The 26,267-nt window shown below is 44.3% G+C and overlaps 1 long non-coding RNA gene and 1 pseudogene across 1 annotated transcript in view; one reads left to right on the top strand and one right to left on the bottom strand.

The window, feature by feature from the left end:
- Positions 1-1,636: 1,636 nt before the first annotated feature.
- LOC134810133 (uncharacterized) overlaps positions 1,637-26,267 on the bottom strand; it is a 36,489-nt gene continuing 11,858 nt past the window's right edge. Inside the window, exon 2 of the long non-coding RNA XR_010157420.1 lies at positions 1,637-5,233. This is a non-coding gene — a long non-coding RNA (uncharacterized LOC134810133). The remainder of the gene's footprint in view (positions 5,234-26,267) is intronic.
- On the top strand, positions 8,509-12,477 carry LOC112208204 (small ribosomal subunit protein uS13-like; annotated as a pseudogene).

Here is a 26,267-nt window from a genome sequence, read left to right as displayed (position 1 = left end):
GCAGGTTGGCCCTGCCCACAGCTTGACTGCAGACATCTAGCCTCCAGCACTGTGGAACGAGACATTTCTGTTAAGTACCCAGTTTGTGGTGCTTTGTTACAGCAGCCCTAGGAAACTGAGACACCGAGAAAGAGAAAAAAAATGCCTCTCAGGTGGGGTTTTCTTCCTCTGAGTCCTGTAGAAAGTGGAAATTAAAAATTGTTTTAATTCTTCCATGTCTGGGCACTTTCAGAGCAAAAATATGCTTTCCAGGTGCATTTAAAGCTCAAAACATAGATCTCTCCAGTCAGCTCATGACAGTTTTACAGCTAAGAATCTTCTCAACTTAGATGGGGGTGGAGGAAAAGGGAGGCATCAGGGCTGGACCATGTTGTAGTCTCACGCCTGTAATCCCAGCACTTTGGGCAGGCGGATCACCTGAGGCTGGGAGTTCGAGACCAGCCTGACCAAAATGGAGAAACCCTGTCTCTACTAAAAATACAAAAATTAGCAGGGTGTGGTGGCACATGCATGTAATCTCAGCTACTCAGGAGGCTAAGGCAGGAGAATGACTTTAACCCATGAGGGGGAGGTTGCGGTGAGCCGAGATTGCACCATTGCACTCCAGCCTGGGCAACAAGAGCAAAATTCCATCTCAAAAAAAAAAAAAAAAAAAGAGAGAGAGAGAACAAAGTGGTGTAATTAAGGTGTCTAAGGTGTCACTCTGGGACTGGACATAAACCCTGATTCTCATTTCAAAGAACTGGAAAGGAAGAGAAAAGGAATAGAAGACTAAATGCCTTGAGGCTGACGACCCCACGGTCCTCCCTTCTGTGCCCAAAATATCAGTGACAGGTCAGAATAGTTGGGACGTCCTGTCCACAAGACTGACAGCCATTCAGCACCCCCTGCATGGCCAGCTGGTAGATCTGCCCACTGCTTGGCTTAGGTAGTTGATGAAAGGCTGTGGCTTGCTTCTTTTCATTCCTAGAAATCTCTCTCAGGTATATGATTCAAGCCCCAAACTTATGGAAACTTTGTATTTATACATCTTTCAGATTGTGTAGTTTCCTTCCTCCCAGGTTCCCCCACTTCCCTTCCTCATAGGATTTTCAGTGACTCCTTCCTGGGCAGTGTTTCAGTGAAACCTCTGAGGCTCTGGGTATTAACTTTTGATTAGAGGTGCTCCCAAGGTCCAGGGAAAAGCCCATGGGCAGGCCAGTTCAAAGGCAGAGCATCTTCTGGTAGTGAATGTTGTGGATTCATTCTGTCCTGTCAGATTTCCCAGGAAGCAGATTCTAAAATATATATTCATATGCAATAAGGTTATTGGGAGAGACTCTTGGGAATCAACACCTGTCGGGGGTGGAGAAAGCCAGACTGGGCAGAAGGGGAATTGGGGTGTGACACGGTCCCACCAGTGGTCTCAGTCAATCTCATGGAAGACTCCAGATGAAGGATGGCCTTTCAGAATTGTCCTGATCCTCTAGGACTGGCCTGCCACTGGATGTGGGAACATGACCACGGAGGAGGCAGATGTTTTCAGCTGCTGTTTTCCCCCAGGATATGATATTGGTTTTGATTTACTTATCTTTGTTATCAAACTGAACTGGGGTCCACTTGCCTGGGGCAGCAAAGCCACATGCTGACATTGGCATAGCATCAAGAGAAAGTGAGGCATTTATTGCAGGGCACCAAGCAAGAAGAATCGGGCAGCTCATGCTTAAGACCGGAACTCCCAGATGACTTACGGGTAACAGTTTCTAAAGGTGAAGAGGCAGAGGTTACAGGCAAAGTCATAAAGCAAAACACGGAGGCTATACATTGGTTTGACCTAAAAAAGTGGGCTATCTCAAAGCAGGAGCCCATAGGTTGGTGGTAGACTCAAAGATTTTCTCATTTGCAATTGGTTAAGGAGGCAAAGTTTTGTCTCTAAAAAAGAACGTCAGCTCTGGCTCGTGGGTGTGACCTCCTCCAGGCCCCTTAGGAAGAAATTTAGAACAAAGAACAGCGGTCAGGGTTCAGTCTTCATTTCCTCCTTATCTGGGCCTAAGTGCCAATGGATCCATTTGGTGGGGATCCGGGTTTTTGAAAAACAACTCAGTGACATATGTTAGGATGTTACCTTTAGTTTCTATAGGAAACAAAACATCTGCTGACTCTAGCTTCCTTGGCTATTGTTTTAAGTTACTATTACCTTCTTGCTTATTAAGTTTTTCCCTTATTTAGGCTAGCTAGTTGCCTCAAATTTCCTTTGAAGGAAGATTTTCCTTTATTTTCATGCTCAGGGGAAGAAGGGTACAGGCTCCTAAAAGGGGTTCCTGTTCTGCCTTATCTTGCATGGGCTAGAGGGATAGTTCAAGGTTTGCACTGAGCCTTCTCTACTGTGATACTTCTCATTCTGCAGGCCAATGAACCAATGTAAGGTTTCTGCCAACTCTCAAGTACGTCCATTTCAAATTACACATTTGGGGATTAGGACCATGATCACTGGGTGAGTCTGTGGACCCCAGGGGACCAAGTGTGAGCTCGACCTAGGCCTCGACCATTTATTACCTGGTGCCCATTCACCCCTCCTCTAATAGATGGCTCTCCTAATGTCTTAGGTTTCCAGGTACCAATATTAACTTGGGCTCTGTGTCCTCAAACTATATGGGTACCACGCTTTCCCAGTACATAATTACCTAAGTAAATAGTTCTTAGTATTTTGGGGGGAAGACTAGGGGAATCATTGCCATTTATACTTGCTATGGTTTTACAAGGCCTTCCCAGGGATTTAGATTCTCCTTCAATCAATGGGTGCTAGGTCAGAAAACTGGCTCAGGTCTGGAAACTAAAAAAGAGATTTTAAGTTTTTACTGTGGTGGCTACTTTTAGTCTCCTAATCATCTACTCTTGATTTCTTTTGCTTGTATAGATTGGGCAAGACCCTGTTGACTGTCTGTTTGTCTTACCTCCAGGGACATCACGTTCTAGTTGCTGCTTCAATAGCTCTCAGGTCAGGCCTCCTGGGCTTCCACTTCAGCTTTGCTTTTCATGACAATAATTGCACCCACTTTTCTTCTGGTATTTAAGTGTCACCTGACTCTATTATTTTGGAATTCTGTCATTTCCTTCTACTATCAGAGAGCCCAGTTCTGCAACAGGATCTCCCACCTTGCAGAAGACTATCACCAACCACTAAGCTTCTCAGAGATTCTGGTGCCTTCTTGTCAGTGCATTTCTTATTGATTTTATCAACAGTGTGTCCTCCAGGGCTTCCCACCAAACATAGTCATAGAGTGAGTTTCCCAGTTTTGCTAATTATATCCACTGTAGTAGGCCTACTTCTCAAGGTTTCTATCCCTCTTCCACCATCTGCCACAGCAATTCTGGCACTTCTACTTCACTTTGTCCAAGCTTCTAAGGGCCATCCTAGAAACATGTTAGCTTCACCTCCTTAAATAGGGTATTAAATCTGTATTGCAGAACAGTGCTGCCATATTGATAAACTGTCCCCTAACCAACTTTATGTCCCATGCCCCTTGATCCAGTACCCTTAGAATCTAGTCATTTATGTATTCTCCCAGCTCCTGCCAGCGCATATTGGCATGTATGCATATGCATATATGTCCGGTGGCTCCTGCTGGCTATAATCCCTTTCCTCTCTTAGCAGGCCCAGCACAGTTGGGTTACGTTGTGACATATTTCTGATTATTGGTCAGGAGGGGAGTTGAGAACATATCCTTGAGGAGTGTGCATGCTGTCTGGCAAGGCAAAGGACTTTGCATTGGCTTAAACCAAGGGGTGTTCCTTGGGGGTGGTGGTGGACATCAGAGTACCATCTTTTAACAGGAAGGACTGGGTTGCTTCTGCAGACCCAGAGGATATAGGAGAATCTGGGGATTCAAGAGTTTCTAATACATTAACACAGTTTTGATAGCGATAGGAGTCAGCCAAATGCTGAGGCAGATAGGGGTGGGTCCCTGGTGAAACCCCACCTTCAAGTCAAAAACAGCTTGAAGGCTGAAAAACTAGATTGCTGTTCCCAGATGAAACCCGTGACCCAGAATGAGAACTTCTGTTCCTGTTTGCTCACCCTTTCCCTATTGATTCTTTCTGAATAATACTTTTTAACCAATTGAATGTTGCCTTTTCCAATACTACCTATGGCCTGCCTCTCCCCTATTCTGAGTCCATAAAAATCCCCAGACCCACCTACGCAAGGAGGAGAGAACCACCTGACTGTGGGGGTGAGGGACCATCCCCCGTGTCCCCTCTCCACTGAGAGCTGTTCCGTCGCTCAGTAAAATTCTTCTCTGCCCTCCTCACCCTTCAATGTGCAGCATATCCTCAGTCTTCTTGGGTGTGGTACAAGAGCTTGAGAATCACCAAATGTGGGTACAAGCTATAACACAGACAAGCTGAGGCACACCAGCATAGCCAAGCAAGCCCTGGGCGGACATCACTGGCTGGAGGTCCCAGGCTTGCAAAGTGACCAAGAAGAAAAAATCCTACATCAGTTGTCCACATCCCATGTATTGCAGTTCCATTCCTTCATAATTAGGGCTCTGACCTTGGCAGAGCTAGTCTGTGGAACTCAGAACTCAACCTTCTCTGAAACTCTGTGCTTCCGTAATTAAATCCTAAATTCATTCCTCAGGTTTTTCTGCACTCCAATGATAGGAGATGAGGGTATCTTTTTATGCTTCTGAGGATGTCCTCTGGAATTCTGACTTAGCCTGTAAGAGGTGATTAATTACCCTCAGCCTTTTACTGTCTTGCCCCAAAGAATAGATTATTTCCTAACAACAACTATCTAGTTCTATTGTCTTTATAATGACTATTGCCCTGTATCTCTCAAATGCCTGATACACTACTTGCCAGTAAGTCCTATTCTACCAGCCATCCTTCCATGTATACCATGGTGGAGTTTTAATAGTTGCAGCAGTACAGCGGGCCTGAGGCCATTTGTGCACCCCCAACCACCAGCGGCAGGTCCTCACAGCTGGCTGGCCAGTGGATGATTCCACCCTCATATCTCAATTTACAAACAGTCTTCATTCTTGGACGAATCCCCACACTGCCACAGATCAGGTTTCCTGGGCATCAGACTCTGAGATGGAGACCAGGTGCAAGAGGTGCATGGTGACACATGCCTGTAATCCCAGCTTGGGAGGCTGAGGCAGAAGAATTGCTTGAATCTGGGAGGCGGAGGTTGCAGTGAGCTGAGATCATGCCATTACACTCCAGCCTGGGCATCAAGAGCGAAATTCTGTCTCAAAAAAAAACAACAACAACAACAAAAAAGAGGTTTATTGGGGAGTGCTTTTAAAATTAACTCCCAGGGGAAGGGAAGGGAGCATGATGGGGCAATAGGAGAAGTTAAGCTGTGATGTAGTCACATCAAAAGCCTGAACCAATCCCACTGGTCCTGTGGAGCTGAGATGGCTCATAGCCATCCCACACTGGGGCAAGGGGGCTAGATATTTATACACCCTGTCTTTACTAGTTGTGTTCAACAGCTGAGGGCAATCTCCAGAGAGGGCCTCAGCTACCAGCTGTGAGTTGTCAACACTCTGAGTGAATGAGGAAATAAGTGACCCAGTCCCGAAAGGGGTTGGAAGTGGGTATCTGAGGGGCACACCACAGCATCCTCTCTGAGAGAGTCTATGCAGAGCAGCTTAAGTCATTCTTGACCTAAAGCAGGATCCAAGTGCAGACTCAAAGCAGAGCTCATACCTTGAGTGTGTGGTTCAAATGCCACTCAGTAAACATGTAGGATTCTTTCAAAACTCATGTATTGCTGGAGTTGGAAAGCCCTTAGAGGAGATTCCATTTCAGATCCCACTCGTCATGGATGAGAAATTTAGACACAGTTTGACCCAAACAGAGCTTTTGACTTCCAGTATTGCTCTTTCTGCTATGGCTTTCTGGTTTTGACTTTATAAAATTCTGAAAATCTTTCTCTTTGTATCTGCTGAAGGAGTCTAAATGGTGATACTTAATTTGGCAAAAAACCAATTACATCTTTGTTATTATCTCAGGATGCATGAGATGGAACGGCGATTGAACAGTGATCACCTCCACAAAAGAGTTATCAGTGATGGTCTGGGCAGGGTGGCTCACGCCTGTAATCCCAGCACTTTGGGAGGCCAAGGCGGGAGGATTGCCTGAGCTCAGGAGTTCGCGACCAGCCTGGGCAACACAGTGGAAACCCGTCTCTACTAAAATAAAAAAAATTAGCTGGGCATGGCGGCATGTGCCTGTAGTCTCAGCTACTTGAGAGGCTGAGGCAGGATAATTGCTTGAACTCGGGAGGCGGATGTTGCAGTGAGCCGAGATTGTGCCACTGCTCTCCAGCCTGGGTGACACAGCAAGATGCCGTCTGAAAAAAAAGAAAGTTATCAGTGATGGATATAAAGTATCATTTTATGTAATAGTCATAAAGCATTAAATTATTTATCCTCAATTGTTAAGCTGGGTGATATATACATGGGACTTCAGGGCTTGTTGTGTTATTTTACATGCAATTTTATATGTTTAAATTTTTCCTTAATAAAAACTTGACAAAATTATTTAGCCCTTGTGTGTTTGTTTTAAAGAGATAGGGTCTCACTATGTTGCCCAGGCGGATCGTGAACTCCCGGGCTCAAGCAATCTCCTGCCTTGGCCTCCCAAAGTGTTGGGATTAGAGGCATGGGCCACTGTGCCCGGTCTCCCTTGTTTTCCTATAAATACATGATGCCTAGTCTATACATTGAAAGAAATTTATTTCCTCTAAATATAAATGATTTAACAGTCATTTATGTAGCACTTACTCTGGGCTTAAACACTGCTAAGTTCCAAAGAAAGAAACAAAGATGAATTCGACAGGTTAATCAATTTTTTGCAAGTGAAATAAAACCTGACATTTGTAGTCCTAAATAATTGGGGTTTCATTTTCTTAAACTCTAAGAATTCTGGAGAAATATAGTCCAGAGATAGTGTAGTGCCTTAATGACATCATCAAAGACCTAGGTCCTCCTTTTCCCCCAGGTATTTCTGGGAGTCACTGGGAGTCATCAGATAAGGTTGCCAGATAAAATACAGGACACGCAGTTAAATTTGAGTTTCAGGTAAATAACAAATAATTCCTCTTAGCATGACTATATCCCATGCAATATTTGGGATATATGTATACTAAACTTTTTTTTATATTCATCTGGAATTCAATATTAACTAAGTGTCCTGGGTTGTTTTGTTTTGTTTTTTTGCTTTGTTTCTTTTTTTGAGATGGAATCTCACTCTGTTGCCTAGGCTGGAGTGCAGTAGTGGATCTCGACTCACTGAAACCTCTGCCTACTGGGTTCAAGCGGTACCCTTTCCTCACCCTCCCAAGTAGCTGGGACTACAGGTGTGCGCCACCATGCCCAGCTAATTTTTTTATATTTTCAGTAGAAATGGGGTTTCACCATGTTAGCCAGGCTGGTCTTGAACTCCTGACGTCAGGTGATCCGCTCACCTCAACCTCCCAATGTGCTGGGATTACAGGCCTGAGCCACCGTGCCTGGCCCTGTGATTTTATTTGTTAAAAAGGGAGCAGCTCACATGTGTTCATGACAAATACTATCAGTTACTCCCTCAGCCCATGTTTTCTAGAAAAACAGAGCAGAGGCAAGCCTCACATGCTACAGCTCATTGTAAATCCCAGGGCGGGGGCAAGGCAGGGAAGGAAGGAGAGCAAATGCAAGGTGGCACTTGGATTAGCAGCCCACAGCTTCCAAGGAAAGAGAGCAACTGCTCAGCTGTGCAGAATGTTGTCTAGACAGGCCCTGTAGAAACCCATGCCTTGGAAATGTCCCTCTTAGTGAAAAAGGAGAGGGCTATATCTGCCAGGTCTTTCACCTTCTGTCATTGTTAAGATTCACTATACAGGGTGTTGGTTCCCCTACTCTTCTGGTTGAGTTATGTGGCTACTCTATGCAGTTGATAGGGAGGCCAGATCCCATGTCCTCCAATGTGGTCTTCACCTGAGCCCAGAAGTGTGAGAGGAGCCACAGCAGCTGTGGGTCTAGTCAGGAAAAATCTGGACACCTGTGCTGTCCCCAGAAGCATTATAGAAGCCATGTAGAAGCAGGCTCTCTCCAGGGGGAGGCTGAAGCTGCTGGCACTATGAGGAGATGAAGTGATGATGACCGCAGCAGCAAGCACACTGGCAGCCACAGCCCTGGGGCGAGGAGACTGGTGTACGCATCACATGGACCATGTTCTCACCTCCTCCTGCTAGAGCTTCCTCTGCTGGGGATCTCCTGCAGACACTACTGCCCTTGCAAGATATCACTACTTCTTCTGGCCTCTTCACATGCATCTGCAGGGGCCACTGTGGCAGACCCCACAATTCCTGGCAGGGGGCTTCTGCCACCTTCTGTGCCACTGGAGCCCCTAAATGCTATGGTAGAAAAGGAAGATGGCCTCTCTTTTCCTGAATTTGTTTCATACTATTTTAGGTGGTTACCTATGGGGACATTTTCTGAATCAAGTGTCAGCAAAATCACACTCAAACCGACCATGGCAAAAAATAAGTAAGCAACCAAAAGGAAGATACTATTTATGTTACTGAAGACATTTCTTAGAAGATGACATACAAATGGCCAATGGGTATTTGAGAAATGCTCAACATCACTAATCAGCAGGAAAATGCAAATCAAAACCACAATGAGATATCATATGACCCCGGTTAGAATAGCTATTATCAAAAAGTAAAAAAAAAAGCTGCTGAGAATATGGAGAAAGGGGAACACACACTGTTGGTGGGAATGTAAATTAGTACATCTATTACAGGAAACAATATGGAGGTTCCTTAAAAAGCTAAAAATAGAATTACCGTATGATCCAGCAATCCCCCTGCTGGGTATATCTTTGAAAGAAAGGAAATTAATATATCAAAGAGACATCTGCACTCCCATGTTTATTGGAGCACTATTCATAATATCAAAGATGTAGAATCAACCTAATTGTCCATCAGCGAGAGAATGGATAAAGCAAATATGGCATATATACACAGTGGAATACTATTTGGCCATGGAAAATAATGAAATCCTGTCATTTGCAGCAACATGGATGGAACCCGGAGATCATTATGTTAAGTAAAATAAGCCAGGCACAGAAAGACAAATATCACATGTTCTCATGCATATGTGGGAACTAAAAAAGTGAACCTCATGGACATGGAAAGTAGAATGGTAGCTACCAGAAGCTGGGAAAGGAAGTGGGAGGAAGATCAAGAGAAGTTGGTTAATGGGTACAGAGATACAGTTAGATAGAAGGAATAAGTTCTAGTATTTTATAGTGTAATGGGAAGTTATAGTTAAAAATTTTTTTTTTTTGAGACAGAGTCTTGCTCTGTCACCCAGGCTGGAGTACAGTGGCGTGATCTCGGCTCACTGCAACCTCTGCCTCCTGGGTTCAAGTGATTCTCCCACCTCAGCCTCCCAAGTAGCTGGGACTACTAATTTTTGTATTTTTAGTAGAAATGGGGTTTCACCATGTTGGCCAGGCTGGCTGGAACTCCTAACCTCAGGTGATCTGCCCTCCTTGGCCTCCCAAAGGGCTGGGATTACAGACATGAGCCACCATGCCTGGCCTATAGTTAGTAACTTATTGTGTATTTCAAAATAGCTAGAAGAGAAGAATTTTTAATGTTCCCAACACAAAGAAAAGAAAAATGTTTGATGTGATGGATATCCAGTTACCCTGATTTGAGCCTTACACATTGTATACATGTATCAAAATATCTTATGTACCCCAAAATATGTACAACTAATATAATTAAAAATAAAAAAGTATAGTGTTCAAAAAAAAATCCCAAGAGGAGCTTTACGTTCAGATGTGGCTGGGCTCAGAGCTCGAGTTATGTCTTCTGGGTTCTTTCTAACTCTTTGCTCTGCCCTTCCCTGTGTTGCCAGCATTCTTAGGCTCTAGGCAGGGGCAAACCATCATAACCTAACGGCCTCCAAGGCAGTACAAGGAAAGCCTCTCTTCTGGGAGTTCTGCAGAGGAGTCTTGGGTTTCTTCTCATCAGACCAACTCAGGCAAGGAGCCCACTCCTAAGCCAGGGAATGAACTATGCCCACTGCCCAAGGCTGAGTCATGTGTTGCACCCCAACAACATGGCTAGGAGAGGGCGGGGAAGTCAGGGAGTGTTGCTGCACCAAGGGAGAAGATGCTGGGAGATAAACAAAGAAATATTGGCCACAGATTGACCACAAACAAAGAAGGACTGCTTGTGCCTCCACTCCTCAAAGAGTTTTAATGTACACCCCCCTTCTCTATAGGACCAAGCTGTAAGTTCCTGGGGACTGTTCCTGGGGCAGACTAACAGAAGAAAGCAATCTAAGTCAAAATCTTCCCTCTCCAACAACTAAGCCTGCTTACTGAGTCAGGCTCATGAGGTCCCCACCACCAACCAAGCTGTCGACGTGGAATCAAGCAATGTACTTTCGGGTGCATTTGCTCCCAAAAGGTGCGGTCAGTATCTCACACAGAAAGATTGTTTGGCCTTGTGATCCAGGAGAAACCACTCTGATCTTTGCTGATCCCAGGCCCCTCTGTGATCAGGTACAGGATATCAGAACCCTCAAATAACAGGCTTGATATAGTTTGGCTGTGTCCCCATCCAAATCTCATCTTGAATTGTAGCTCCCACAATTCCCTTGTGTCTTGGGAAGAACCTGGTGGGAGGTGATTGAATTATGGGGGCAGGTCTTTCCTGCACTATTCTCATGATAGTGAATGAGTCTCACAAGATCTGATAGTTTTAAAAATGGGGAGTTTCGCTGCACAAGCTCTCTGTCTGCTACCATCCATGTAAGATGTAACTTGCTCCTCCCTGCCTTCCACCATGATTATGAGGCCTCTGCAGCCATGTAGAACTGTAAGTACATTAAACCTCTTTTGTTTTGTAAATTGCCCAGTCTCGGGTATTTTTTTTTTTTCTTTGAGACAGAGGCTTGCTCTGTCACCCTGGCTGGAGTGCAGTGGCGCCATCTCCGCTCACTGCAAGCTCCGCCTCTTGGGTTCACACCTTTCTCCTGCCTCAGCCTCCCAAGTAGCTGGGACTACAGGTGCCCTCCACCACACCCGGCTAATTTTTTGTATTTTTAGTAGAGATGGAGTTTCATTGTGTTAGCCAGGATGGTCTTGATCTCCTGACCTCAAGATCTGCCCGCCTCAGCCTCCCAAAGCACTGGGATTACAGGTGTGAGCCACCGTGCCCTGCCCAGTCTCGGGTATGTTTTTATCAGCAGCATGAAAACGGACTAATATAAGGCTAAAGGTTTTCTACAATCAGATTTATCTTAAGTCTATCCTAAATATAAAGCTGATTCATAGTTAGGAGGACAATTCTCTATTCCCATAAATAATAGGTCAGTTTATATAATAAACAGTTTATAAACTCCAGGTTGCTTTCATACTTGACAGATCTGGTTTTTTGGATCAATATTCCCTACCAGAAGCATGTGGGTTTTGAACCCAGCCCCAGTTCATGACTTATATGTGAAACACCTTGTGGGGAAGTCTGTAAGAATCAACATAAGAATGTGTCCTTGTCCGGGTGGAGTGGCTCATGCCTGTAATCCCAGCACTTTGGGAGGCTAAGACAGGCACATTACCTGAGGTCAGGAATTCAAGACCAGGCTGGCCAACATGCTGAAACCCCATCTCTACTAAAAATACAAAAATTAGCCAGGTGTGGTGGCAGGCGCTGTAATAATCACTACTCAGGAGGCTGAGGTAGGAAAATTGCTTGAACCCAGGAGGCAGAGGTTGCAGTGAGCCGAGATTGCACCACTGCATTCCAGCCTGGGCAACAGAGTGAGTGTCCATCTCAAAAAAAAAAAAAAAAAAAAAAGATGTGTCCTTTATTTAAAAATATTTTTTCCTCAGCCTTTGCCTTTGAGCCTGTAGATAGGACAGGTTATCAGTCGGAGCTGTGCAGACTTAATCTTGATGCTTGGTCATTCAAAGCACTGACAAAGCTCTTCCACAGGAGGCCTGCGCACTGCCACTCATGCTGCCACCGTGTCTTGAGTGATCACTGAGAAGTCCCAGCCATGTTTTGTGAGTACTCAACACCAACATCAGTGTGTAGCAGAAAATAGCCCTTGCCATCACTGCCATTAACGGTGTGGGCTGAATTTATGCTCGAGTGGAGTTAAAAAAGCAGACATCAACTTCCCCAAGAGGGCAGGAAAATTCACTGAGGATGAGGTGGAACTCCCTGAGGATCACCATGATGCAGAATCCACGCCAGTACAAGAACCCAGACTAGTTCCTGAACAGACAGAAGGATGTAAAGGATGGAAACTATAGCTAGGTCCTGGTCTGGAAAACAAGTTCTGTGAAGACCTGGAGCGACTGAAGAAGATTCAGGCCCATAGAAGGCTATGCCACTTCTGGGACCTTTGTGTCTGAGGCCAGCATGCCAAGACCACTGGCTGCCATGGCTGTACTGTGAGTGGATTCAGGAAAAAGTAAGTTTGTAGGCCTTGTCTGTATATATACTTAAAAAAATAAAAATAAAATAAAGTCCTGGTTTCACCTTAAAGTTTAGGATAAGGTCACTATGAAAAGATCCCAAGCCACACTATGAATTATACAAATGACAGCACTATTTATATACAGTAGATGGACAGAAATGACAAAGTCTGACTAAACCAAATGTCAATAACGTATTATACATGACTGTGGGAATGTAAATTGGTTTAGCCACTGTGAAAAACAATTTGTCGGGCCGGGCTCAGTGGCTCACGCCTGTAATCCCAGCACTTTGGAAGGCCGAGGCGGGCGGATCACTTGAGGTCAGGAGTTCAAGACCAGCCTGGCCAACATGCTGAAGCCCTCTCTCTACTAAAAATACAAAAAATTAGCCGGGTGTGGTGGCAGGTGCCTGTAATCCCAGCTACTCAGAAGGTTGAGGCAGGAGAATCACTTGGACCCCGGAGGTGGAGGTTGCAGTGAGCCGAGATTGTGCCACTGCACTGCAGCCCGGGCAACAGTGTGAGACTCTGTCTCAAGAAAAACAAAAAGAAAAGAAAAAAAAGAAAAATAATTTGTCATTGTCTTCTATAGTTAGACACATATCCTCCACCCGCCTCTCCATTCATCATGGACATAATACCCTAGAGAAACTGTTGCTCATGTACGCCCACCAAGAAACATGTTGAGGGCAGTAATTTTTATATGACCAAAACAAAACAGAACAGAACCTACCCAAATTCCATCAACAGGAGAATAGATAAATAACTTGTGAAATGCTTACCCAGTGGAATATTATACAACAATGAAAAACTCTATCTCTAGCTGGGCACAGTTTCATGTGCCTGTAGTCTCAGCAACTCAGGAGGCTGAGATGGGAGGATCACTTGAGTCCAGGAGTTTGAGGCTGCAGTGAGCTATTATCACACCACTGGACTCCAACCTGGGTGACAGAGCAAGACCCTGTCTCAAAAAAATAAAAAGAAAAGGAAAGAAAAAAAAAATGTCTTCACCAGCTACCTGTATCAACATGAATGCATCTTGGAAATATAATGTAGTGGGAAAAAGAAAGTCAAGTTGCAGAAGGCAATCCACCATATAATCCCTTTTTTGAAGCTCAAAAAAGAAGTAAGATTAATATATAGTTTGTACACATATACATCTGTAGTAAAACTATTTTTTAAAAAGCCAAATTAATTAAAATGTAAAAGTAGGATAGTATGACTTCTCATGGGGAGGTGGAGGGCTGAAAGGAGAAGCACGCAGGTGGTTTAGATGGTACTGGTCATAAATTGGTTTATAAACTGGGCGGTGGGTGCACAGATTTGATTATGTTATTATGCTTCATAAACATATAAGTTACACATTTGCTTTGCATCCATCAAACATTACAACATGAAGAAAATTCCTTAAGTCATGTGGGAAAAAAGCAAGTGTAGTCATATTTACATTCCAACGTAAACCAAGGAATCATTTGTGAGAATGCTTTGTGATATCTCAAGCCCCTTTCACTTTTTAACATTTGTAATCTTTGACCCCCACTGCATCCCTTCTTGCAATGACTGTCAAATGCCACACTAATATGGAACAAAGCAGAATAGAAGTCAGGATAAGCATGGAGTCCTGATAGATTAGGTAACAATTTGGAGTAGGAGACATAAATCTTGTTTGGAAAGAAACACTCAAAATGTTAACCAAGGCAGCACTTGAGGTAGGATTGGAGGAAAGAGGCGTTTCAACAGGAGGACGCTTCACTTTTTACTCTTCTGTGCTGCTTGGGTTTGTTACAATAAGGGTACGTTACACATGTAAAAATTTCATAACAGTAGAAATGGAAAAAAGCAGAGGGATTTTGACCCCACACCTTTTCAGTGTGTATCTCATGAATTGCTTTTGCTTTCAGGTAAGGAGGAAGCTTGTGCATTTGCTATTGAAATCAGAAAGACTTTTTCTAAGAGAGGTGACATGGCTTTGATATTGCCAACTAGGTTTTATCATAGTATCATGTCTAGCTTCAACAGACAATTGCTTTTGTCTCCTAATCTATGTCCACAAATGGCTATGGCAGAGACTGGTAGACCCATTTCCCCCCTTTTTCTTTTGTAATCAACCTCCATATTTAGCTGGGCATGTGGCCATCCAAAATAAAGATTACATTTCCCAACACCCTCTTACCCCTGACTCCTCAGAGCTAGGTATGGCCATGAGACTAAGTCCTGGTCAATGACATGTATGCACACATCCTGACTACAAAACCGGAAAATGTCCTTAAAGGGAGGGAGTACATCCACCTTTGCCCTTCTTATTTCCTGCAATCTGCAATGTGGAACTGTAGCAGGAGCTCCAGCAGCCGTCTTGGGTGTGATGTCTCCAGCATGTAGAAGCCACACGCTGAAGATCAGAGCAATGGAGGGAGCCTAGGTCCCTTCCATTGGAGAGCATGATACCTGCTCAGCACTCAGCGCTGCCAGCCTCTGAAACCCATTTCTTTTCTTTTTTTTCTTTTTTCTTTTTTTTTTTTTTTTTTTTTTTGAGACAGGGTCTTGCTCTGTCACCCAGGCTGGAGTGCAGTGGTATTATCTTGGCTTACTGCAACCCCTGCCTCCCGGGATCAAGCAATCCTCCCACCTCACCCTCCCAAGTAGCTGAGACTACAGGTTTGTGCCACCATGCCTGGCTAATTTTTGTATTTTTTGTAGAGATGCAGTTTCACCAAGTTGCCTGGGGTGGTCTCAAACTCCCAGGCTCAAGTGATCCGCCTGACTCAGCCTCCCAAAGTGCTGGAATTACAGGATGAAATAAGAAACCCATTTCTATGAGAAAGAACATCTATGATGTTTAGGCCACTGTATTTTTTCTGTCATATGCAGCCAAACCTAATCCAAATTGATCTAATGGCTTTAGTTTATCTACTGTAAAGTCAGAAAATTTGGCAGACATCCTTTATTTGGCAGAATAGCTTTAGCAGCAATTCTATACAGCAGGTCAAAACATTCATTTACTCAGGGACAACAATTCCAAACTAATTTGTCCTAGAGGGTTTACCAGGAAACTACTGTTAAAATAAAATCCTTAGGCAAATTAAATTTAACAGAGTTTAATTCAGCAAAGAACGATTTGTGAATCGGGCAGCCTCCCAAGCCAGAGTAGGCTCCGAGACTCCAGCACTGACATGTGATGGAAGATTTATAGACAGAAAAAGGAAAGTGCTCTATAAAAAACTGAAGTGAGGGACAAAACAGCCAGATGGGTTACAGCTCAGTGTTCGCCTTATTTGAACACGGTTGGAACTGTTGGCCACCTTTGACTGGCCAAAACTTGGTGACTGGCACAAGAGTAAGCTACAGTCTGTTTACAAGTCCATTTAGGTTATAGTTCATGATACATAGAGAAACCTTTAGGTCGAACTTAAGATATTTATATGTAAGGAGGCAGCTTTAGGCTAAACTCGTTTTAACTCTATATTTTAAAATTAAGTTAAGGTGTTTTACTGAGAGATGTTTGTCCAAGTGAGCAATCTTGAGCATCTGCTTTGAATTTTTTCCCCAGCTAGAGTTATCATAGACCTGCTTAAGGCAGTGTCCTGTCCCAGTTGTTTCTTGAGTAATTGTTTAAAATGCAGACTCATTGGCCTACTCTAGAACAATAGAATCAAAAATCTATAGAGAGATTCCTGGGACTCTGCATTTTTAACAAATATCCTAGTACAGCCTATGCACTATAACATTCGAGAATTCTTAGATGCCTCTCTCTTTCTCTCATAAGCTAAAGGAGCCAAACTGTTCTTCGAAAGAGACTTTGGCTTCTGTTTTGGAGGTACCCACTTAATCTACCTTCTGCTGCTTCTTTTGAGATGTTACAACTTCACACTCTGCCATGTTCAGTTTTATCAAAAGCCCAGTTAGGAGAAATAATATCTGTGGTGGATTTCCTAAGAACATGCAGTCCATTCATATTGGGTTTTTTTTAAGCTATTCTAAATTGTACCCTTGAAATGTATCTGAGTATCAAAGAATTGCCTACTGGAATCGTACTATTTGGCCTTTTGTTTGGTTTTATTTTTATTGAATTGTACCCCAGAGTTACAATATCAGCTTACTTCAAACACAGTTATAAGAAAGAACAGGAGGAAATGTGTTACTATCGCTCTTGTAGGGCTATGTTGAGATGTCTCCCTCTATAAAACAGTACTTTCCTTATGAGCACCCATAAGAGAATGTGTCAAGTCTCAATATCAGAAAGCATAATACTTCCAAAGAGCAATTGGTTTCTTTTAATCTAATGGAGATGATAAAAACAATTATTAATTATTTTTCCCTTTTGCTTTGGTTTCTGAGAGTTTTCACAATGAAATGTCTTGTGACCTATCTTGAGCAAATATATAGGACTCTATGTTATACATTACTTTTTATTATTTTCCTTCATCATATCTCTTAAGAGTATATTGTATGATCATTTACTGTATGTGTTTTAATGAATGATTGCTAATTCTTTGTGGAGAGAGCAGGGAGGGGAGGATACATGGAGAGGAACCTAGATCTTTTAAATCCAAGTCTGGTTTTCTCTTGGTTGTATCACAGCGCTTCAATCTCTGCACATCTGCACTCACCCCAACACACACTCAAAAAAGAAGAGGGAAAATTTTAAAACCACATAAATGAGCAAAATAAAAATGCCATGATTTCTAAGTAAACATAACTATTTCTTTTTTTTTTTTTTTTTTTTTTTTTGAGACAGAGCCTCACTCTGTCGCCCAGGCTGGAGTGTAGTGGTGCAATCTTGGCTCACTGCAAGTTCCACCTCCTGAGTTCACGCCATTCTCCTGCCTCAGCCTCCCAAGTAGCTGGGACTACAGGCGCCCGCCACCACGCCCGGCTAATTTTTTTTGTGTTTTTTTAGTAGAGACGGGGTCCGTGTTAGCCAGGATGGTCTCAATCTCCCGACATCATGATCCGCCCCCCTTGGCCTCCCAAAGTATTGGGATTACAAGTGTGAGCCACCGTGCCCGGCCAACATAACTATTTCTAAAAGTTGATAGGAAGAGTAGAGAGAGGAAGGAAAAAAAGCAAATGAAGGGAAAAAAATAAAAGACATGGGAAAGAAAGTATAAAAGAAAAAACAAACATGTAAAGAGGTAAGGACCATTTTCTGATTATTATTGTTATTACATATATTTTCCTCATCATATCCCTTGAAACAAAATTTCTAGACTTCCCAGGCTAGCACAGGACATCAGCTCCCCTCAGCATGCATGAGAGTATAGTCATCCCTGGGTATCCATGGGGGATTGATTCCAGGATTCCCAGCAGATACCAAAATCCATGGATGCCTGTATTAGTCCGATTCCACGCTGCTGATAAAGACATACTTGAGACTGGGAAGAAAAAGATGTTTAATTGGACTTACAGTTCCACATGGCTGGGGAGTTGAAATCATAGCGGAGGGTGAAAGGCATTTCTTACATGGTGGCAGCAAGAGAGGAGAGGAAGAAGCAAAAGCAGAAACCCCTGATAAACCCATCAGATCCATGAGACTTATTCACTATCACGAGAACAGCAAGGGAAAGACCAGCCTCCATGATTCAATCCCTCCCACAACATGTGGGAATTCTGGGAGACATAATTCAAATTGAGATTTGGGTGGGGACACAGCTAAACCATATCATTCTGCACCTGGCCCCTCCAAATCTCATGTCCTCACATTTCAAAACCAATCATGCCTTCCCAACGGTCTCCGAAAGTCTTAACTCATTTCAGCATTAACCCAAAATTCCACAGTCGAAAGTATCATTTGAGACAAGGCAAGTCCCTTCCACCTATGAGCCTGCAAAATCAAAAGCAAGCTAGTTACTTCCTAGATACAATGGGGGTACAGGTATTAGGTAAATACAGCCATTCCAAATGGGAGAAATTGGGCAAAACAAAGGGGTTACAGGGCCCACGCAAGTCTGAAACCCAGTGGGGCAGTCAAATTCTAAAGCTCCAAAATGCTCTGCTTTGACTCCAGGTCTCACGACCAGGTCATGCTGATGCAAGAGGTGGGTTCCCATGGTCTTGGGCAGCTTTGCCTCTGTAACAGCCTCCCTTCTGGCTGCTTTCACAGGCTGGCGTTGAGTGTCTGCAGTTTTTCCACACACATGGTGCAAGCTGTCAGTGATCTACCATTCTGGGGTCTGGAGGACAGTGGCCCTCTTCTCACAGCTCCACTAAGCAGTGCCCCAGTAGGGACTCTATTTGGGGGCTCCAGCTCCACATTTCCCTTCTGCACTGCTCTAGCAGAGGCTCTCCATGAGGGCCCTGCCCCTGCAGCAAACTTTTTCCTGGGCATCCAGGCATTTCCATACATCTTCTGAAATCTAGGCGAAGGTTCCCAAACCTCAATTCTTGACTTCTGTGTACCTGCAGACTCAATACCACATGGAAGCTGCCAAGGCTTAGGGCTTTCACCCTCTGAAGCCACAGCCTGAACTCTATGTTGGTCCCTTTTAGCCATGGCTGGAGCAGCTGGGACACAGGGAACCAAGTCCCTAGGCTGCACACAGCACGGGGACCCTGGGCTTGGCCCACAAAACCACTTTCTCTCCTGGGCCTCCGGACCTGTGATGGGAGGGGCTGCAGTGAAGACCTCTGACATGCCTTGGAGACATTTTCCCCATGGTCGTGGGGATTAACGTTAGGCTCTTGCTACTTATGCAAATTTCTGCAGCTGGCTTAAATTTCTCCTCAGAAAATGGGTTTTTCTTTTCTATTCCATAGTCAGGCTCCAAATTTTCTGAACTTTTATGCTCTGTTTCCCTTTTAAAATTGAATGCCTTTAACAGCACCCAAGTCACCTCTTAAATGCTTTGCTGCTTAGAAATTTCTTCCACCAGATACCCTAAATCATCTCTCTCAAGTTCAAAGTTCCACAAATCTCTAGGGCAGAGGCAAAATGCCACCAGTCTGTTTGCTAAGACATACAAGAGTCACCTTTGCTCCAGTTCCCAAAAAGTTCCTCATCTCCATCTGAGACCACCTCAGCCTGGATTTTATTTTTCATATTGCTATCAGTATTTTGGGCAAAGCCATTCAACAAGTCTCCAGGAAGTTTCAAGCCTTCCCACATTTTCCTGGCTTCTTCTGAGCCCTCCAAACTGTTTCAACCTCTGCCTGTTACCCAGTTCCAAAGTTGCTTCCACATTTTCCACATTTGCTGAGTATCTTTTCAGCAACGCCCCAGTCTACTGGTACCAATTTACTGTATTAGTCCATTTTCATGCTGCTGATGAAGACATACCCAAAACTAGGAAGAAAAAGAGGTTTAATGGATTTACAGTTCCACATGGCTGGGGAGGCCTCAGAATCATGGCAGAGGGCAAAAGTCGCTTTTTACATGGCGGCAGCAAGAGAGAAGAGGAAGAAGCAAAAGCAGAAACCCCTAATAAACCCATCAGATCTTGTGAAACTTATTCACTATCACGAGAATAGCATGAGAAAGACCAGCCCACATGATTCAATTACCTCCTCCTGGTTCCCTCCCACAACATGTAGGAATTCTGGGAGATAGAATTCAAGTTGAGATTTGGGTGGGGACACAGCCAAACCGTATCAATGCCCAAGTCCCTTATATAAAATGGCATCGTATTTGCATATAATGTACACATATCCTCCCAAATACTTTAAATCACATCTGGATTACCTAATGCAATGCTTACACATCACTTCATTTGCCTGGATTCAATGTAGTACTCAGTGCATGCAAATTCAAGTTTTGCTTTTTGAAACTTTGTGGAATTTTTTTCTCACACATTTTTGATCCGCAGTTGGTTGAATCCACAGATGCACAAGTCATAGAATACCAACTATTCCAAGATTACTTCCCTTTAGTTTCTCCTGCAGGTCCTGGTACTTAGTAATTTGCCTCTGGGTGGAGTTCTGCAGATTTAGCAATTTTTCATCATTTCTTCCCAGCATGCTTCAAAGACATAGAAAGCAAAAGCGGAAACAAACAAAAGAAGCAAAAACAAAAGTGTTTCATAGTTTTAAGATTGTTTAAAATGTGCCTTTCTCCAGAGTTCAAAGGTGCGTTGTGCTCCTGACACATGAGGGCACTATTTCTGTAGTTTGTAATATTCATGGTACAGAAATTCTTGTGGGAAGCTAGGTCTGCAGAACCGTGGCTAGGAACATGCAGAGAAAAATGGTTTGCCATGTGTTCTAGGCTCGCCAGGTTTTCCAAGTGTGACATGTCCTAATGTACCCTATGAACAATGCCAGGACTCTCGGGGCTGCAACCTGGCCTTCTGACCACAGGGTTGCTAGCTGGAACTTCCTTGAAATGAGGATGACCTCATCTCATTTATCTCTGCAGGGATAGAACTAGTGTATTAAAACACCAGCTTTGGAGACTGACTGAGAATGAAAGACGAATGACCTAGAGCAAGCTGCTTAACCTTTTCTTGCTCTAATGATGGAGGTATTGCTGAGCACAGTGGCTCACGCCTGTAATCCCAGCACTTTGAGAGGCCAAGGTGGGCAGACTGCTTGAGCTCAGGAGTTGAGACCAACCTGGGTAACATGGTGAAACACCATCTCTACAGAAAAATATAAAAATTAGCTGGGCATGGTGGCACATACCTGTACTCCCAGCTACTTGGGAGGCTGAGACGGGAGGGTCAACTGAGCCTGGGAGGTCAAGGCTGCAGTGAGCTATGACTGCATTACTGTACTCTAGTCTGGGTGACAGAGTAAAGCCCTGTCTCAAAAAAGAAAAGTAAATAAATAAAAATGGAGGTATTGCCTCACAGATCTGTGAGGAAGATTAAGTGGGGGTAATCTATCTAAAGCGCCTGACACTTAGTTGGAACTCAATAAGGAGACACTAATAGTGTTTGTTACTTAGCAGTGCTGATGTATAGTGATGCTCGGGACAAGTTTAAGCAAGTGAATGAATGAATAGGATGTGTAGAATCACACAGATTTTACCAAACTGAAGAAAACTAACACTTTCGAGCTTTTTTAGTGTTGAATCACTTCAGGGCAAAGTGATCAGCCAGTGTGCGGTAAGCCCTCTAAACTTCTGTTAGCCTTCTTGATTCCTTAACTGAACCGGTGAGAATGCTGAGGTCAGAGGAAAAAAGTGATGTGCCCCAGGCGTCAGAGCTGTTTAGGGATGAGACCCAAGGTCTCCTGAGGCCCAGCACAAAGCTTAACCCATAGGGACCTGCCTGGCTGGGCTGGGAGTTGAGGGGTTAACAGACTGATCCTAGAAAACAAATAGGCTTTTGGCTTGGTTTACCTGTGCTTGCTAGGCATATTGTTACCCAGCAGTGACCCCGTCTGAGTGTGGAAAGAGCTGAACCACAAGAGCATCCCAGCTTGCCCCAGGGCAGCCACCCAGGGTTGACCTCTAATCTGAAGACATCTTTGGGGAGAGTTCTCACACACTTCCCCAAATATACTTCTGTGTGCTTCTGTGTGTGTCACAAGAGGCCTTGGGTCACCTCCTTCCTTTGCGCAATGAGATCAAAAGAGCAGTTTCTGCTTCTGCTGTTGCTTCTTTCCTGTTACCACTTTCTTGGACTTTTCGGGGACTGTTGAATTCTTAGGACACAGCCCTGCTCTGGCCCTGGTGGGCTTCCTCTATTAGAAGGCTCCCCAGGGCTTCCTGACTGGAGCAGATGGCCCTCCCTTTCCCGGGTGAAACAGGCTGACCTGGGCAGGCCGGCCCTTCTGCCTTTGATCTGCAGGTGGGAGGCAATAAAAGACACTTTCCACGTGCCTGCTATAACCATATTTTCCAAATTCAAAAGCAGGACTCAGGAGTCTCTCTGAGCCTACTCTGGTTTGAGAGGCTGCCTGTAAAAATAAATAAATTAAATAACTAAGAGCAGGACTTTACCCACCCCATACATATGTCCTTCTAAGGACTTTGAGACAAAAGATGGGAAATTGGACCATGCCAGGAAACCCAGGATGGCTGGCTGCCATACACATGCCTCATGGAAAATTCTCTCCTCTGGGGGATGTCTGCCGGAAGTGCCATCTGCTTTTGCCACAGATTCATGGCTGTGAGTGTGGCTCAGGCAATAACCACAGTAGACCCTTGGTTAACTCCTGCTGTGGTTCCGCCAGGAAGCCAGGCATGAACAGTTGTGTCCAGGAAATCTTTTCCCTGATTTCACTAGCTTGTTTTATCTGCCTGACAACCTTACTCCCAGGAAGGCTTTGCAAGGCACTTTCACCTTCAGCTCTTGGAATGAATAAATACAGCTATGATTTTTAAAAAAATATCAGTCCAACAATTTCGGTATGTCCAATAAATATCATAATGACCTGTTTCACGTATCAGGAACTGTGCCGTGCACTGTCAGAGATAAAATGGTGAAAAATGCCATTCTCTTTAACCCTTTTGAGGCCCTGCTGGCATGAAATCGTGTTAGTGCTCAAGGGAAGGTACAATGGCTGAACACATAGTTCCCACCTTTTCACACTCAACTACAGTACAGATTAATCACGGTGTCATAGGATGGAGCCAGACTTGGCATCAGATCCTGGATTCAAATCTTGCCACCTTCACTTGATGACTGTCTGGTACTGAACAAGGTACTCTTTCAACCTCTTACTCCTCATCTACCAAGAAGGAGGTCATAATTCCTCCTGGCAGTGAGGTTGGGTGAGGAATAAATGCTGGCACATTGTATATGAGCCTAAGGCATAATAGATGCTGAGAAAAGGTTTATTTCCTTCTTTCCTTAAGGAGCTTAGAGGCTAATAGATAACAACTGGTTCTGCTGTAACTAACACACACTGCTGACTGTCATACAATCTCAACTAGGGGTGTGAAAGCATGCCGAGGTGGCCTTTTGAGGTTTGTTGCATATGCTTGGGGAAAAAACGCTCAGATTAGCATTGCCGGGGGCCGTTTCCTGGGCTCCTTCCTGCAGGGCCTGTTTCGGGGCCCTCCACCCAAATCCACTCCGGGAGGAGTAAGTTTCGGGGCCTTTATTACCCACTTGTGATTAGGGATCAGAAGTGGCCAGTCGGGGTGGGTTGGCAGTGACTTGCACCCAAGGGAAGGATGGGAGCCCACAAGAGTGGCAGGGCTCTGGGGAGAGAGGCAGGCTAACCAGTAGAAGTGAATAGGATGTGCTAAAGTATTCCCTTGAGAGTGGAAATACAATATAGAAGACTTGGATATGTGGTTTTCACCCTAAACCAAGCTGAGGAACCAGCACCAAATGCTTAACAAACACACAAACAAAAACAAAAACCCCCCTCTGGGTAGCCCAATGCTGTAGCACTTCACTTTTCATGGGACCTTGCAGCTTACATGCAGCATTCAAAGACATGAGTTTATTTGGGCCTTCCAATATCCGAGCTTGGTAGGTAGGCTAATTTCATCACTTCATTGTACCGAGGAAAAATCTGAGATTCAGAGAAGTTACACAACTTGCCAAGATCACATCTAAGTGGCAGAGTTGTGGCTCTAAGCCATATAATCCAGATTTTTTTTTTTTTTTTTTTTGAGATGAAGTCTCGCTCTGTCTCCCAGGCTTTAGCGCAGTAGTACAATCTCAGCTCACTGCAAGCTCCGCCTCCCGGGTTCAAGCAATTCTCCCATCTCAGCCTCCCAAGTAGCTGGGATTACAGGCACCTGCCATCATGCCCGGCTAATTTTTGTAGTTTTAGTAGAGACAAGGTTTCACCATGTTGGCCAGGCTGGTCTTGAACTCCTGACCTCAGGTGATCCGCCTGCCTTGGCCTCCCAAAGTGCTGGGATTACAGGTATGAGCCACCACGCCTGGCCCAGACTTCTTAAAGAAACATAAATGGCCTATCAATTCATGTAAGAGTGTTCCAAAATTATTATAGTAGTGGCTCCTCTATGTTCTCCCCAATTTTTTTCTCTTTTCTATAGCAACAGAAGTTTTTTTACTGTGTACATGGAAACTCAGATAAAGACTCTATTTCCCAACTTCCCTTGCAGCTACAATTGTTCATGTCATTGTTTGGGACAACATGAGATATAAGTAGAGGTGATATGTGCAATCCTCAAGGCCAGACTCTTAAAAAGAAGTTGCATGTTCTCCTCCATCTTGATGGTAGGGATGCAAGATGTGATGATAGGAGCTGAGGAAGACATTTTGTTGTGTACCAGCTCTGAACCACTCACCTGGAATTTTATGTGAGAGAGATAAACTTAAGTTTAAGCCATTATATTTTGGGTTTATTTGTTGCAGAAGCCTAAAATTTACTCTAACTAACATGGGTATATGGATCTGATAATAGTCCTTAGGAAAGAAGACTGTGGAACAATCATGAAAAAAGAATAGGAGTTAAAGCCTGCAGGACATGTTACCAGTATGTTCTGCCCTTGCAGAGTCTCCTGAATTCTGTTCCCTGTGTTGGGCCTCATCCTTAGGCACACAGAGGGTGTCCCCTCAAATTCTTATTTCATCAAAATTGAGCCAACAATTGCCCTTTCTCTCAAATTGATTTCAGGTGGCATGACTCAAAGAGCACCAGACTTAAGGTCAGAAGATCTGAAGTCTAATTCCGGCTCGGTTTTTTCTGCCGTTCACAGTTATTTAATCTCTCTGAGCTTAGCTTTCCTCATCTATAACCTGAAGATGATGGTATCTGCCTCCAGGATTATTGTGACAATTGGCTTAGCTCAATGCTTGGCACAAAACAGACACTTTATACTCTCCCTCCTTCCCAGCCCCTCTGCCTTGCCGCATGCAGAACAGCCATGTGTCACATGAGTACAGTAAAGACCTCCATCGTCTCTTGTCTCACCAGCCCACCAAGGAAAAACACACTGGGAAATGTATCCAAGGACTTATCGGCCCATACCACAGGGCTTAGGCTTTGGTGAGCAGAGAGTGGAGGCCTAGAGTAATGTTGGCAGAATCCAAGAGTCTTTTTAAAAGGAGGGGCGGATCAGTGAAACCCGGAGCAAAAGAGCCTTGCAGCATTTGGGAAACACAACAGTGGGCTCCTTTATGTGGATGAAGTGCTGAGATCATGATCATAGCCTCTGGGCTCTTGGCATGACCTTTCGGGTCAGAGGTACCTGACAAGACTGGCTGGTTGGTTCAAGTTCAGGGTGTCACAGTTCTGGTGGCTCCAGTCTCCACTGAGAAACCTGGGAAAATCTTTCTGCTGGACAGCCCAAGGGCTGACATCAACCTGAACTGCTACCACGTATCAGGAGAAGCTTTCTTAACAAGTCAGGAACAATGAGACATTGTGCAGGCAGGTAGATCACAGTCTGTGTCCAAATCCCACAAGAAGAATTCTTAAGTATCTGCTTTCAGCCCCTGGAGACAGGAGTTTTTCATCTGGGGTCCTAAACTCCTCAACCACAACCTCTGGCCACGTTCTTGGCCCTCACCGGTCCCCATGTATCTCCTCTCTGGTAGTGGGACCCCAAATACATATATGGCTCCACTACCAGGGGGCCTGCGGGATTCCTGGAGGCTGAACTCCAATTCCCACTTTTACATCCTTATCAGAAGGCTGACTGTCCTGTCCCTCTCATCCTAATCTAATCCAGTCAAGTTCAGGGTTGGCCAGCACAGCAGGGCCTTCTCCTCTCCAACCAGACAGTGATTGAGGCTCCGGGATGGTAGAGTATGAGTCAGATCAGACCAGCGCCAGCACAGCTCTCCTTCCTCTATTGGTATTTCCCAGAGTATACGTGCAAGTTTTAGATAATATAGGAATAAAAATTTATTGTAGCCCTGTGTTTATTGTAATAGGTATAAAAAATCAGTAGCTCATTGAAGTGGTTATTTCATGGATATC

This window comes from Pan troglodytes, chromosome 1 (assembly GCF_028858775.2).
Source record: "Pan troglodytes isolate AG18354 chromosome 1, NHGRI_mPanTro3-v2.0_pri, whole genome shotgun sequence".
In the NCBI taxonomy this organism is placed as follows: Eukaryota; Metazoa; Chordata; class Mammalia; order Primates; family Hominidae; genus Pan; species Pan troglodytes.
This window is presented reverse-complemented; position numbering and strand designations above follow the sequence as displayed.